The sequence below is a fragment of the Leopardus geoffroyi genome, chromosome C1, assembly GCF_018350155.1.
Source record: "Leopardus geoffroyi isolate Oge1 chromosome C1, O.geoffroyi_Oge1_pat1.0, whole genome shotgun sequence".
Lineage (NCBI taxonomy): Eukaryota > Metazoa > Chordata > Mammalia > Carnivora > Felidae > Leopardus > Leopardus geoffroyi.
Genome location: NC_059328.1, coordinates 133,811,607 through 133,825,510, shown reverse-complemented (window position 1 = coordinate 133,825,510; position 13,904 = coordinate 133,811,607). Strand labels below are relative to the sequence as shown.

The following is a 13,904-nucleotide window of genomic DNA, read 5'->3' as shown; positions in this document are numbered from 1 at the left end:
CCATGAGATCATGACCTGAGCTGAAGTTGTATGCTTAACCGACTGAGCCACCCAGGCGCCCCAGTTTATGTAACTCTTAATCTACCAAATATTCTAAGTTTTGTAATTATCAGTAATTCAGGCTATTTCTGCCTTTTCACAGATCTGATTTTACAAAGCATGAAAGAGTTATTACCTAAGATGTGTTTCCTTGGCTCAGTCAACTAGTATTTAAATAGTGCTGCCCCTAATTCCTGGTAAAATATCATTTTTGATTTTTAGCATTTAGAGCCTGCCCATAAAACTTATCAGGAAGAGAAGAGTCTCTGAATTTATTGCCTGTTCTTACTTTAAAATTGCTATCAATGAAATTAAGTCTTAACTACTAGATTCAGTGTACCTAATTACCCATTTCTTCATTTTATAACTTTACTACATGTAATTTTATTAATGGAGATTCAAGATATCCTAATTATAACAGGACATGTAGAAATGCCTATTTTTATATCAAGTAAGCTGAGAATTATAAAAGCATATCAATATATATATTAGTTAACACCCTGCTTATTGTGTGCAAAACAGTCAGTACTTCTAATGAATGCCATTGTGTTTGAGGGGCATTTATAGATTCTTTTTTAGATTCTATGGAGATAATCCACAAATTCCTCCAGAATTAACATGTTCTAAAAATTCTTCTCTAATCACAGAGTCTACAGCTCCTCAGCATGGAAATGTGGTTTCAAATATATGATGTCATCTTATTACTTTCCCATTATTATATTTTTAATGAAAAATAGTTGCCACAATGTTACATTAGTTTCAAGTGTAAGACAAAAAATGTGGAAGCTTCACGAATTTGCATGTCACCCTTGCACAGGGCCATGCTCATCTCTGTATCGTTCCAATTTTAGTATATGTGCAGCCAAAGTGAGCGCTACTTTCTCATTATTTAATGTAAATATGGTGATGGATTATCTACATGGAAAGCACTCCAAGAAGAGAGAACATGTTATTTGCTGTTGAAAGACTCTGAAATAACAATGACAAAAAATGTTATACCACAATGAATCGCCCAATCAAAATGGGAAACAGAAGAAATGTGTGGTAGAAGAGAGGACAGGGCTAAGACACTTATCAGGTAATGTGTATTTTTCTGAGGCTCTGGCACCAGCATTTTATTAATAATTTATAAGTTAGTTTCACCATTACAGCAAGGATTTTCTGAAAAACCTCATTGCTTTTTTTTAGAAAAGCATTTGAAATATTTAAATAATAGATATTTCATTGGTTAATGTCAGATATTATCATATATATCCAAAAGAAATATTTTAAACTTAATTGCTTCATCTATAAATATTTTGTTTCTAACAGATGTAGTAACCAAAATACCAACTATTTGAATATTAATAGATCAAATAAGAATTAACATTTTATTTATTTTCCCGGGTATTTAAATATAGTCTAAGTTTTTAAGTTAAAAGGCATATGTTTTCCTTTATTGTGTAAATGTTTCCTTTATTAAAATCTTCATTTTCATATAAACTAGATATTTTCTGAAATATTTTTTCTTCCAGTGTTTTATTTTTCAATCTTTGCACCATTTCCATATTGCTTAAATTATTGTGTGAGTTGAATACCTAGAAAGATAGGCCACTTCTCTTAAGTACTTTTTTGAAATATTCTTGTTATTGCCAACACTTAACAAAATCCCTTCCACATACCTCTTACCCCCACAAATGCTGTTGGGGTTAGAAGTGACCTACAATTTTTATGTGATATACAATTTTGCAATTTTAAAAACTCTGAATATCTGTGAAAAATGTGATACACATGAGTTTTAAACATGTTTTCCTATACAAAGTAATTGTAATTGCTTTCCAACTCTTTTAATCTCTGATTGTACCAGTATTGCCATGAGCTTATTTCAAGAGTAGAGATGTAAGAGGAAATATTAGTGCATTTTCTTGAACCTAATTTCCTACATTACATAAGTGATTGCAAAACATAAAAGTATATTTCTTCAATTTTTTCATTATCTATTATAATTATCAATTATAATTCTAGCATCTATATATTTTTTGAGATGAACTTTTTCTATTCTGAATTAGTGAATGTGCTAGAATGTCTCTTTAAGTGGTAACTCCCCAAACTTGGCATCTTTATTAGTTTGCATATTTCTAAACTAAGCTGGGAACTACCTTTTTTTTTCATTGCATTGCTTTGGTGCTTTCTAGTATGTGGTTACAGCATATTTTTATAGCATTCTTAGGTCTCCTGATTCAGTCTCAGACATGTTTTCTAGCGACAGACTCAGTTATCCTCTGAAAAAACAGTTTTGAGGGTAGTGGGAGGGGAGTTGTCCTGGATGACAGTTCAATCCAGGGTGGGCTTTTTGCTACAATGTTTTTCATGTGTGAATATCTACTTATTTAAAAAAAAAAAGCTTCAGACTGAGATCTGTTTACTTGCTTATTTGTTTCTTAAGAAAGGTTTGGGGGATAATAACTTCTTCAGAGTAAAGTCATGATTCACCACAAAACAATATCAATACGTTGTATTTCCCTTTAAAAAGAAGTGATCAGTATATTAGTCTCTGTATTTGGAAGTTTGATAGAAACATTTGCCGTATCACACAACAGAAATTTAAGCATGAGCCCTCAAGTGCTAGTTAGTTAATAACAATCCAACAAACTCAAACAATTGAGATAAACCTTGCATAGGTAACAACACAGATTCTTGAGTCAAACAGACCTGCCTTTCAGTTGTAATCCTGCTATTTACATGCCTGTAACTGTGAACCACTTACCTCAAATCTGTTATTCTTAATTCTATTATCTTTAAAATGTGGATAACAGCAGCATACTGAATTCAATTCAACAGTATCTATTGAATTCAATTATTGGAGTAATAAATGACAATTTATGTGAAGCAGTTTGAACAATGCCTGATACAGAGTAAAAGCTCACAAATTGGTAGTTAAAAACAAGATGAGGTAAAGTTGTATATATTTCCCATGGCTAAAATTTCAACACCAAAAAACATAAATTTGAATGTTAAGTATTCTATATTAAATTAAGTATGAAATAGTTTAAGTAGAAAATGTCACAGAATGCTATCACATTCACCAAAAGTAATTTTTTTACTACAAACAAAAACAGCAACAACAAAAAAAAAACAAAACCCAAAAACGAAAAACAAAAACTCACACCATAAGTTAAATATGCATTTACAACTTAAATTTCAATAAGCATTTAAATTTCTACAGAACTGTCTATCTGTTTGAAGCAAAAGAAGGCTCTATTCTCTGTTTTAACTTAATTTCTAAGAGGAGTTGTTCTTGTGCTTTGGCGAGTTGAAGGAGCTTTGAAAGTTAAGGATAAAGCACAAATATTTAAGACAAAGAAAAAATTTGCAGGTAATTGCAGACTCTATTAAAGCCTTAATTAAAGGGCACTAGGAAAGCGAATTAGCACATCTGAGATTTTAATCAAACTGCTATTTCAACCAATTTATTAATTGACTCCAGGATTAGGCTGTAATGTGCACTGTTAAGATTATGTTCGTGATCTGAAAACCCTACGACTATATCTCACTATTCTTATCTCAGGAATAACCGAGTTGAAATATGCATTTAAAAGGGATCTCCTAGTTTTATAGGGATGCTTGTAGATCTTGCAAGAGCATTGATCATTCTATGCCTACAATAGCTAAACATATATATATATATACACACACACACACACACACACACACACACACACACACATACATATATGCATACATATACATATATACATATATATATATATATAAAATTTGGATTTCAACATTCACTTGTTGAGTGACTGAATGCTTACAGATATTTCGATTCATCTAAAGACAAAAGACATTCTTGACTTAAAATATAGTTCAAACAAGAGTTATAGCAGTCTATAATACAACATAGAGCCTATAGTTAACAATACAGTATGGTGAATTTCAAAATTTGTTAAAAGATTTCATGTTAAGTTTTCTTACTAGAAAAATTAAATAGCAAAGTGACATAAAGAAATGGTGGAAAGGATGGATATGTTTATTACTTTGATTGTCCTTATGGTATCATGGGTGTATTCATATGTCCAGACACATCAAATTGTATACATTAAATATGTGTAGTTTTTTTGTGTGTGCATGTCAATCATATCTCAACAAAACTATTAAAAAATGTTAAAAGAAGGTACTTCTGCATTCTTGGCAGGAATAGAAAAAAATTATGACATATATAAAAATAAAATTCATTTTTAAATATCTTAAAGATAATTGTAGTAAAACCAAAAGGCATTTTCAAACTACATGCAACAATCCTATAAATTCCAATCTCAATATAGGACCTTGTCTTCATCTGTTTGGGCTACTATAACAAAATACAATGCATCAAATCACTTACCAACAGTACACACTTTTTCTTACAGTTCTGTAGGCCGCAAAGTCCAAGATCAAGTCACTGGCAGATTCAGTGTCTGGTGAAGGCTTCTTCCTATCTGTCCCTCTTTTAGTGATAACCTCATGTGGCAGAAAGGATGAAGGATCTTGCTGGAGTCTCTTTTATAAAGGCACTAATCCCATTCATCCTTATGATGACTCTTCCCTCATGACCTAATCACCTTTCAGAAGTGTCACTTCGGGGTACCATCACTTTGAAGATTAGGTCACAACATAGAAATTTTGAGAGGACACAAACATTCAATCTATAGTGGGCCTAATTTATCCTGAAGTCTTCAATCAGTAGATTACCCTACTGTATTTTCTGACATACAATAAAAGTGAAGAAACACAACTTCACATAGCCTTCTATATATACATGTATATACATGGACATGTATATATTACAGAGTGAAAGGGACTCCCTTCTACCGTAAAAAGGTTATGTGTTACTCTGCTTGAAGCCAAACGGAGCAAACTGAAATCCCTTATAATTTTTTTTTTCCTCAGGTGATTTTTATCACCTGCTTATGTTCTTACCTCACTAGATAAACAAGAAAATACTCCTTTACTTTAAATATAGTATTTTTGAATTCATGATGCATTTTAAAGTGTTTGGAAAACACAAGCAAAAGGCAATTATAAATTTTCCAGTGGCTAGGCATTTTCAGCTTTAACAACAAGAGTAGCACCAACTCGGAAGTCTCTAGTTGTTAGTGAGATTAACCAGTAGGGCCTGTTGTAAGAACAGATTTAATTTTTTTTTCATATAGCAGTGATTAAACATAAAGATTTTGACATTGTCAAACAAGTGTATTAATCATGCCTCTTTGTTTTTTGTATTTCTGAAGCTTTGACATCTGGGGCCTTGCTGTCCAGGACAGACTGCTTCCCTCAGGGCTAGCCAATTCCTAGAGATAGTAAAGGATTCACCTGTAAGAGTGTCTTTCTTTCTTCTTCTTTTCTTTCTTTCTTTCTTTCTTTCTTTCTTTCTTTCTTTCTTTCTTTCTTTCTCTCTTTTTAAATGTTTATTTTTAAGAGAGAGAGAGCGAGCGTGAGCACGTGTGAGCAGAGAGGGAGAGACAAGATCTGAAGCAAGCCCTGTGCTGACAGTGGAGAGCCCAAAGTGGGGCTCAAACTCATGAACCTTGGGATCATGACCTGAGCTAAGTCAGATGTTTAACCAACTGAGCCACCCAGGTGCCCTTGCAAGGGTGTCTTTCATATGTAAACTGACAAATCCAGCTCTTTTATCACTCTCCAGGACTCTTACCTTCCAGACTACTATTCACCTGCCCCTAATCACTCAGAGCCAGGTACCAGACAATCAGAGAGAGCTGCTATACTCCAGAGCCCACTGAAGTTACTAACTAGCCCATCATAAACTTGCTTTCTTGTGTTGTCCATTCCTTCACATGGAAACCACAGTAAAGGTTCTTGTCCCTGCTTTCCTCCTGCTCCTTCTACCTTCTTACTGATCCTGGTGCTTCACCATGTGATACCTGCACATGTGTATGCCTCCTCCTCTTAGAAACTGTGAATAAAAAACTACCTTTTCAGTGTCACTTGTCTCCTGATCTGTTGGCTTTGCCATGCCTAATTAATGAAAAAATCTAAAATTTAAAACAATGAGCATAAAATTCTTGTACCATTAAGAAAACAGACACATCTTCCCATTTCTAGGCATGGTGTGACTTCCTGGTCATACCTAATACTGAAGTAAAGAAAGAAATGTTGCTTTAAGTAAATGTTTTTAATAGTTTCATGTTTTCCATCAATCCATCAAAGAGCTAGAACTCCTTCTACCAACAGAGTTAGTTTATGTATGCAGCAACAGCTCAAGTTGCACCTGCCAGAAGCAGTCTGATGAAAATACACCTCAATGTCCCATAAAAACCAATCTTTTTCAGGCTCTTACCTTAAGAATTAAAGGTTCTTTCACTTGTGCTCATAAGGAAAAATGGTTGAGGTACCCAGGACCAGTAAGTACTTATGTATACATAAAGATTCTTTAATTCAACATTGCTATTGGAAAAATTACATATATGAAAACAACTTAAAGACTTCCTACCTGTCACAATTCTTTAACATTTAAAAAAATTTTTTTAACGTTTATTTATTTTTGAGACAGAGAGAGACAGACCATGAACAGGGGAGGGTCAGAGAGAGAGGGTGACACAGAATCTGAAACAGGCTCCAGGCTCTGAGCCATCAGCACAGAGCCTGATGCGGGGCTTGAACTCATGAACCACGAGATCATGACCTGAGCCGAAGTCAGACGCTTAACTGACTGAGCCATCCAGGTGCCCCTAATTCTTTAACATTAAAGTAAACATGCAATGTTTCATTTTCACTTTACTATTCTAAAAATTTCCCCCTTTCCACATCTAAGTCCATAGCCTTTCTGTTTTTTAACACTGCCCTTGGTCCAACCATATTCAGGTACAGATTTCTAACAATGCAGGAGCAAAAATGATTTTCTCACTCTCAATGTGCCATCACACACCAGCATGACAAAATAGATAATTAAACTTAATATAGTAGACATCATGGGTTAGACTATTTTATTTATTATCTTTTCAATAGGTTTAAGTTCAAGAGCTGATTGACACTGGACAGTGGCTGACACTGATGGATATAAAAACTACCTATGGATTATTTTAAGTACTTTTATAGCCACCATTTCTCTTCATCATTAACTACTCTCTGCATGGCCATCCATTTCTATATTGTCAGTTAAATAAAGAAAACTGCATGTGGTTGAGTAGATCAATATTATTGACTTATCAAATAAGATTGATATGTCCATAATGAGTTTAAAAATGTTTTAAGACTAATATATTATGAAAATAATTGCCTATCATCATTACTGTGACTAAGTAGCCCAATAATCATCAACCAACCACCTATTGATAGTGATGTGATAATTGCTCCTTCAATTTGACCATTTTTATCTTAACGATTAATCAATTTTTAAACAGTCTTAATTCAACTACCTCCATTTCTCTTGTTATAATCCTTCCCTTTCTATAAAGATCTTCGTGTTCCTCTAAACTGCTGCAATAGCTTTCTAGCTAGTCACTCTACCTGTATTCTCATGCTTTAATAAATCATTTTTTAGAGTACTGCTGGAGAAATAGGGCTAACATGAAGTGAGGAACAACTTCGTCCCATGCTCAATATTCTTCAGTGATTGCTATTACTTAAAGGGAACTATAGTAACTTCCTAACATGGCATAAGTGGCTCTGCAGAATCTATTGCTTGCATGTATTTTATACAATATGGTCCAACAATACTAGACTATTGCAATTTGCAAACATGGCATGCTACTTACATTTCTTGCATATACATTTGGTCCTTGAACAACACAAGTCTGAACTCCAACTGTCCATTTATACACAGATTTTTTTCAATAGAGTACAGATCCATAAATGTATTTTTTCTTTCTTATGATTTTCTTAATAACATCTACTTTTCTCAAATTTACTTTATTGTGAGAATACAGTGTATAATACATATTAGATACAAATATGTGTTAATTAACTCTTTATGTTATCTGTAAGGCTTCCAGTCAACAGGAGGTTATTAGTAGTAAAGTTTTGGAGGAGTCAAAAGTTATACATGATGTGGTCCCTGAGTGACTCAGTTGGGTGAGTAACTGACTTCAGCTCAGGTCATGATCTCATGGTTTGTGAGTTCAAGCCCCGCATCAGGCTCACTGCGGTCAGCGCAGAGCCTGCTTTGGATCTTCTGTCTCCCTCTCTCTCTGCCCCTCCCCTGCTTGTGTTCTTTCTCTCAAAAATAAACATTAAATTTTTTTTTTTAATTTTGTTTTTCAACGTTTATTTATTTTTGGGACAAAGAGAGACAGAGCATGAACGGGGGAGGTGCAGAGAGAGAGGGAGACACAGAATCGGAAACAGGCTCCAGGCTCCGAGCCATCAGCCCAGAGCCCGACGCGGGGCTCGAACTCCCGGACCGTGAGATCGTGACCTGGCTGAAGTTGGACGCTTAACCGACTGCGCCACCCAGGCGCCCCTAAAAATTTTTATACATGAATTTTCATTTGTTTTGAGGGTGTTGGTGCCTCTAATCCCTGCATTATGCAAAGATCACCTGTATTATTTTTTTCCTTTTCACTAATTATTGACTCACAAGCCTTTCTGTGACATTTTTCATGACTTGTCTAGGCACACGTAGGGATGTTCTATAGTTCCTTTGCTACCAGTGCATACTGAAGTATAAGTATTAGTGTCATTTTTTTTTCTTATATTGTGTACTTTTCTACTAGGCTATAATCTCTTTGAGTACAAAAAATATCATATATAGAAGGAGGGACCAAGATGGTGGGAGTAGCATGAAGTTTTTTGCCTCTCTCATCCCTGAAATGCAGTTAGATCAACACCAGACCATTTTGCATGCCTATAAAACTGATTTGAGAATTAACACAACAATATGCACAACTTGAACCACAGAATTCAGCAGGTACATGGCACAGAGAAGTAACCTGGGGAAAGAGAAGCCGTGGAGGGTAGGGAGCTGTTTTTACTTGTGGAGAGAGGATGGGAGAGTACAGAGGAGAGTACAGGAAAAGCACTCCGCAACTAAAGCAGCTGGAGAGAAACAAGAAGAGTGGAAACAGCTGCAAAGGACTGAACACATGACAAAATGCTCAACATCACTCATCCTCAGGGAAATACAAATTAAAACCACAATGAGATACCAACTTACACCTGTCAGAATGGCTAACATTAACAACTCAGCCAACAAAAGATATTGGCGAGGATGCAGAGAAAGAGGATCTCTATTGCACTGCTGGTGAGAATGTAAACTGGTGTAACCACTCCAGATGGTTCCTCAAAAAATTAAAAATAAAACTACCCTAATGACCTAGCAACTGCACTACTAGGTATTTATCCAAGGGATACAGGTGTGCTTTTCAAAGGGGCACATGCACCCCAATGTTTATAGCAGTGCTATCGACAATAGCCAAAGTATGAAAAGTGCCCAAAATCCATCGACGGATGAATGGATAAAGAAGATGTGGTGTGTGTCTGTATATATATATATATACATACATACATACAATGGAGTATTACTCGGCCATAAAAAATAATGAAATCTTGCCATTTCCAATGTGGATGGAACTAGAGGGTATTACGCTAAGTGAAATTAGAGAAAGACACATATCATATGACTTCACTCATATGAGAAATTTAAATACAAAACAGATGAACATAAAGGAAGGGAAGAAAAAATAATATAAGAACAAGGAGTGGGACAAAACATAAGAGACTCAAATACAGAGAACAAACTGAGAGTTGCTAGAGGGGTTATGGGTGGGGAAATGGACTAAATGAGTAAGGGGCATTAAGGAAGACACTGGTTGGGATGAATCACATAGGGGATAGGGATATTACACATAGGGGAAGTATCACCAGAATCTATTCCTGAAATCATTATTGCTCTATATGCTAACTAACTTGGATGTAAATTAATAAATAAATAAGTTAATTAATTAAAAAAGTAATAAAAAAAGAGTTGCATTCTCTACCAACTGGGCCAGTAAGTGCCCTAAAGCATGGTTATTTTTAATATAAGCAATTAGGCCTTTACAATTGAAGTATATCTCCTTTATCAAAAGTGGGTCAAAGGAGGCAGGAGACAAGTGTATTGGGCATCCTGTTCCAAGGGGCAGATCTGAGATTTAGAAGAACCAATGGTAATGCTTTCAGCCAAGGTGTTTGAAGAGGCTTTAACAAGTTTTGCAATTGAATCCTAATAGTGTCTTTAGTGTGTTCAACTAACTCTAAGGTTTGAGAATGGTATACACAATGAAAAGGTTGTAAAACTGACCAAATAGCACAGACTTGTTAAAGCACCTGAATGGTAAAATAGGTTCCCTAACCACTATAAAGTTTGAGAGGGGTTCCCAAGAAAGTATAATCTTTTCCAACAGAAAAAGCATTGGCCTGTCTACAAGAGAAAGGTTTTGTCCAGTGAGAACACATACAAACTATGACTAAAACATATTTATTCAACATATTATGAAATACATTGAGAGGGGAAGTTGTATGAAATCTATTTGTGTGAAAAGGTTTCCCTGGATTATACTTTGGACAGGTGGGACAAGTGAGGTAGCCACTTTTTGTGGCCTTATTAACTTTTCCCCACAAATACTGGTTTATGAGTGCTATCAGTTTGTCAGTAGATCAATGGTTCAGTGCATGTATAATAGTAAGTACTGGGAATTTTAGAATTTCTGGTAGGGCCTGATTGTTATTTGGTCCAAACCAGAGTAGTCTGTTATTAAGCCAACAATTGTTAAATTTCCAATTAAATTTTTCCAAATTATCATTTTGGAAAACATGCCTTTAAACCATGACAGAGGTTTGACTATTGGCTTCCTTGAAAACATTTTTTGATGGAAATATCAGCAAGATTGATTACTTTGGCTTCCAAAGAGTTGAGTCTGAAATGCCCAGGAATCTTAATAATCGCCAGAGGAGATGGAAAAAGTATGGCATCGAAGGGGCATGTAGGTGGCTCAATTGATTAAGTGTCCAACTCTTGATTTCAGCTCGGGTCATGATCTCACAGTTCATGAGTTTGAGCCCTGTGTCAGCCTCTGAGCTGACAGCGTAGAGCCTGCTTCAGATTTTCTGTCTCCCTCACTCTCTGCCCCTCCTCCACCCTCCCTCTCTCTCTTTAAAAAAATAAACATTAAAAAAAAAAGAAACTAGAATATATATGTCTTAGATCCAGGCCCATGCTTATTATGTGTTCTTATTTTACATAGTCATCTATTTCAAGTAGTTGAATGAATGAGTGGATATGGAACTCATGAGAATCATATAAGGACAATATTGGATAAAATTTTCCTTCATTTTAAGTCTGATAAAGTGCTTTGTAGATAAATGTTAAGATACCACATGATCTTAACTTCTAAGTTCCTTAAAGGCAGAAACAATGTGCAATGACTCCCCCGAAACACTGCCAGACAAATCAATTGTTTCCATAAAGCTGTTTATATTTATGAGACTTAATGTAGTAAAAGTGAACACCACTTTGACTGAGTCTTATACTATTTTAGAACAGAAGGTCATGGGAGGATATTTATTATATTTTAGGTCCCAGGGTGGCTGGTTGACCTTAGGTGTATCTTGCAAGATGTGGAACTCATTAGAATTGGGCAGAGATTATGGCATAATAGTTTTGCATTGATAGACACACAGAAATGAGGGTCCTGAAGTACTTTTTGATGAGGAAGCTGTTTGCTTATAAGTAATTTGTTTAATTGTTGCTTAATCACAGTATTACTTCACATACATATAAGAGTATATTTTAAATCTCAACATTGTTTAAATTAAAGGCTGAAATGACATTGGTTTTGATTTTTTATTACTTCTTATAATTTGTATCCCTAGTTTCTATCACAATACCTGTTCATGGAAAAAATTAAGTATTTTACATGCTTAAATTTCTTCTAACTTGAAGAGTAGAAGGCATAGGAATGTTCCCTGGATCACAAAGTTCATTTTATGAAGGCAGGATTGGCATAATGCTAAGGTTTAAAATAAAAGGACACTGTCCAGGGGGGCCTGGGTGGCTCAGTTAGCTTAGCATCTGACTCTTGGTTTTGGTTCAGGTCATGATCACATGGTTCATTAAGTTCGAGCCCTGCACCGGGGTCTGTGATTACAGTGCAGAGCCTGCTTGGGATTCTCTCTCTCTCTCTCTCTCTGCCTCTCCCCTACTTGTTCTCTCTGTCTCTCAAAACTAAATAAACTTAAAAAAATGGCACTGTCCATAAAACCCATCAATTTCCCTGTGTAGTGTGCTCCCACACCTCTTATACCCCCCCTCTAGCATCTTTCCCATTTACCTTTATCCCAACTATGCCCCAACCGAACCTACCACTTCTGTGTGCACTCTACTCATCTTATAATAAGTCTCCACTGCAACTACACATTTTCATTGGAAAAATTCTGGAAATTTAGAAAAGTGTAATATAAAGTTGCCACAACCTTCTTTTCGTTATTTACTTATTAATGTGATCCTTCCTAGAATTTGTCTTATGCACATACAAAGACAGGTCCTTGACTACCTGGACCAATTTGAAATATCCACATGTCAGCTCTCACAAGAAATGTTGGAGATTTTGCCATGTTCATTTTGATTACTTAACCATCATATTTGTGCACTGCATTTTCAAACATTCAAACAGAATCCAATTAAATTCAACAAGAATTATCGTGCATCATCCATGTGGAAAACAATTTGTTATATTCCAAGGGAGTTAACATAAAAAAAATATTCATTTCTTTCAAAGGTTACTAAAACGTGCAGGGCCTTACCATCTAGCAGAGAAGGCATCTATTTATAAAATTAAAAGAAATGTTAAACAGAATAAAATAGACACTAAATTGTTGTATATGTGTTGTAAGAGCTTAATGGATAAAAATGTACTTCTGGTGAAGCCTGCCTCAGACTATAATTTTGAACATCATTTCTAACTTCAACTTCACTTTTCCTCACCTTTTCATTTCTTTTCATCAACTGATATGCATATATACATATGAATAGAAGATATTTTCCTATCTGAATGTACTTTAAAACACTTATATTCTATCTGATTCCTCTGCCAGAGAACCATAACTAGAGAAATGTTCCTGAAATTTAGTCCTAAAAGACAGCTAGGAGTTGATCTTAGAAAATAAAGAATTGTTATTCTTACCCAAAGCTGGCATGTAATTTTTCCTTATGATCCCTCCTTAGTGGGCTACACAACTGATGAGTTGTACAATGAGGACTTATAATTGGTCATTTCAACTAAAATTTGGCTGGTCATTCTTTTTGCTGCTATGGCATTCAGATCAAGCTTTCTCTCATTAAAGCCAAATATCTAACTCACTACCTGCTCCCCCAAATGCTCACTGGCAATTACAATCATTATGCCCTATATATCAAGTAGCCAAATGGGAATGTGTTTAATAGTTCGTGTTTAAAATATGGTTATCTATTTTAAGTGATCAATTAAAAATGATTATAATTTTTTAACCATCTTCCCCATTAGGAGCTGCAATCAATGTCACCAACCTTGAATCTGGGTGGTGACTACTACAACCAATAGAAGATGTTGAAAGTGATAGCTGGGCCTCATAAGGCTAAGTCGTTGAAAATCATGCAGCCCCTGCCTGAGTCTCTTGGACTATCATTTTCTAGACACTCACTCTCAGATCCCAGTGGCTATGTTATAAGAATCCCAAGTTCAAGAGAAGACGACAAGTATAGCTGTTCCATTTGAAAATTTCAGTTGGGGTGCCTAGGTGGCTCAGTTGGTTAAGCATCCAGCTTTGGCTCAGGTTATCATCTCATGGCTCATTGGTTCAGGCCCTACATCGGGCTCTGTGCTGGCAACTCAGATTCTGTGTCTCCCTCTCTCACTGTCCCTTTCCTGCTC

At 35.4% G+C, this 13,904-nt stretch overlaps 1 long non-coding RNA gene and 1 other non-coding gene across 2 annotated transcripts in view; both read right to left on the bottom strand.

Annotated features, from left to right (window-relative positions):
* Window positions 1-13,904, bottom strand: part of LOC123598876 — a 148,119-nt gene that overhangs the window by 22,758 nt on the left and 111,457 nt on the right. The gene's annotated exons all lie outside the window — the stretch shown is intronic.
* Window positions 812-914, bottom strand: LOC123600157. The gene has a single exon (XR_006713532.1). It is a non-coding gene; the product is annotated as a U6 spliceosomal RNA (small nuclear RNA).